Source organism: Arachis hypogaea, chromosome 5, assembly GCF_003086295.3.
Source record: "Arachis hypogaea cultivar Tifrunner chromosome 5, arahy.Tifrunner.gnm2.J5K5, whole genome shotgun sequence".
Taxonomy (NCBI): domain Eukaryota; kingdom Viridiplantae; phylum Streptophyta; class Magnoliopsida; order Fabales; family Fabaceae; genus Arachis; species Arachis hypogaea.
The window spans coordinates 58695391-58697661 of NC_092040.1; the positions used below are offsets into that span (position 1 = coordinate 58695391).

A 2271-nucleotide genomic window follows, 5' to 3' on the forward strand; every position below is an offset into this window, starting at 1 on the left:
GAAACCTTCAGTGGGAATTTTCTTGTTTCTCCACCTTCTTGGCAATTTCTTTACAATTCTTCCCTTTCTCTTGAGGATTTCTTCATTGACCTTTATGCTAGGAGGATCCTTCTGATCTGTTTCTATTGATTCTTGTGGCTTTAACTCTTGCAATCTTGTTTGCCTTCCAAGGACTGTTTCAGAGTTTCAGCTGCTGGATTGCTTTCCTCCAAACACAGATGGCTACTATCATCCTTAGGCTTTTCAGATTCTGGTTCAGGCTCAGATGCAGGTTTGAAAACATGGAAAATGAGCTGTTCATCATGTACTCTCAAAATTAGCTCTCCTTGTTCTATATCTATGAGTGCTCTAGCAGTGGCTAGAAATGGCCTTCCCAGAATGATAGGGTGTAGGTAGCTTTCCTCCATGTCCAAAATGACAAAGTCTGTGGGGAAGAAATAATTTCCCACTTTCACCAGCACATTCTCAACTACCCCTTCAGCTTGCTTTTGAGTTTTGTCAGCCAGTTGTATGATTGCATCAGTGGATCTCACCTCATTCAGTTGTAGCCTCTTCATAAGAGTCAGGGGCATCACATTTATGCTAGCTCCTAGATCACAGAATCCTCTGTCAATTTTTGTTTCCCCTATGATGCAGGGGATATGAAAACTTCCTGGGTCTGTTTTCTTAGAGACTATGTCCTTCTTGATGAGGGCACTGCATTCTTTGTTCATTATTACAGTTTGTCCTCCCTTCAAAACTCTTTTCTTGCTCAGCAATTCCTTCAAATACTTGATGTGTGTAGGCATCTGCTGGAGAATCTCAAGAAAGGGAATATTGATATGGAGAGACTTAAATGTCTCTAAAAACCTTGAATATGTTTTCCCTTTTTCACCTCCTCCTAACCTCTGAGGAAATGGTGCTTTTGGTTGGTATGTTTCTAGCATGCCTTTATTTTGCAGTTCCTTGGCTTGCTCAGTTTCACTTTCCTGCTTAGCTTCTTCCACACCTTCCTTCAAGATTTCTGGCTCCTGTTTTGAGGGTCTGATTCCTTCTTCTTCTGAGACTTCCTTCAATATGGTGATGGCCTTGCATTCTTCCCATCTCACTCCCTTTTGTTCCCCTTTAGGATTCTTTTCTGTGTCGCTAGGGAACACTGCAGTTGACTTGGGGGCCTGTTGAGATAGCTCTCCTACTCGAGACTCCATCCTCTTGAGTTTTTCACCATGGTTCCTTAAGGTAGATCTCACATCCTCCCTAAAGCTTTTCAACTCATTTAAGTCCTGACCCATGTTTGCTAGCATTCCTTCTATCCTGTTTAATTGATCTTGAAATTGTTGGTTCGGATTAGGTTGGGCAGGTTGATTATTTTGGCCATGATATGGTGGTTGGGAGTAAGTGTTTTGTGTGGCTTGGTATGATCTTTGGTTGGAGTTTTGGTATGTGGAATTGTTATGTTGGTTGGGGTTGTAAGGTTTGTGGTTTTGTGGTTGGGTTTGCTGGTTTCCCCACCCAAAGTTTGGGTGGTTTTTCCAACCTGGGTTGTAAGTGTTGGAATGTGGATCATATGGTTGCCTTTGTTGATTTCCCACATAGTTGGCCTCTTCCCAATCACCTCCTTCAGTGCTTACTTCCTCTTGATCTTGTGTGTGTATTGCAGCCACTTGATTTGTTTTTAAGTTCCTGGTGAGCTCTGCTAGTTGCTTGGCAAACACCTTGTTTTGGGCTAGAATTGTATCAACATGGTTCAGCTCCATGACTCCCTTAGTGTTGTGTCTCTCTGAAGCCTAGTAGTACTCATTCTCAGCCACTGTCTCAATCACTTCAATGGCTTCTTCCACAGTCTTTTTCCTGTTCAATGAACCTCCTGATGAATGGTCTACAGCCTTCCTTGATTCATAAGAAAGTCCATCATAGAAAATATGCAATTGCACCCAGTCATGGAACATGTCTGGTGGGCATTTCCTTGTCAAATCCTTGAATCTCTCCCATGCCTCGTAGAGAGTTTCACCCTCTTGTTGTCTAAAAGTCTGAACCTCAGATCGAAGCCTATTGACCTTTTGTGGGGGGTAGAAACGTGCCAGAAACTTGCTTTCCACCTCATCCCAGGTTGTTAGGCTTCCCCTTGGGAATGATTCTAGCCATTTAGCTGCCTTGTCCCTAAGTGAAAATGGGAACAAGAGCAGTTTATAGGCATCTTCCTGGACTCCATTGGACTTCACAGTGTCACAAATTCTCAGGAATTTTGTGAGATGTTGGTTTGGATCTTCATTAGCACTCCCACCAAATGAA

At 42.8% G+C, this 2271-nt stretch overlaps 1 non-coding gene across 1 annotated transcript; it reads left to right on the forward strand.

Moving 5' to 3' along the window:
- The first annotated feature begins 1926 nt into the window (after positions 1-1926).
- LOC112804431 (small nucleolar RNA R71) lies at positions 1927-2030 on the forward strand. The gene has a single exon (XR_003203045.1). It is a non-coding gene; the product is annotated as a small nucleolar RNA R71 (small nucleolar RNA).
- Positions 2031-2271: the final 241 nt, after the last annotated feature.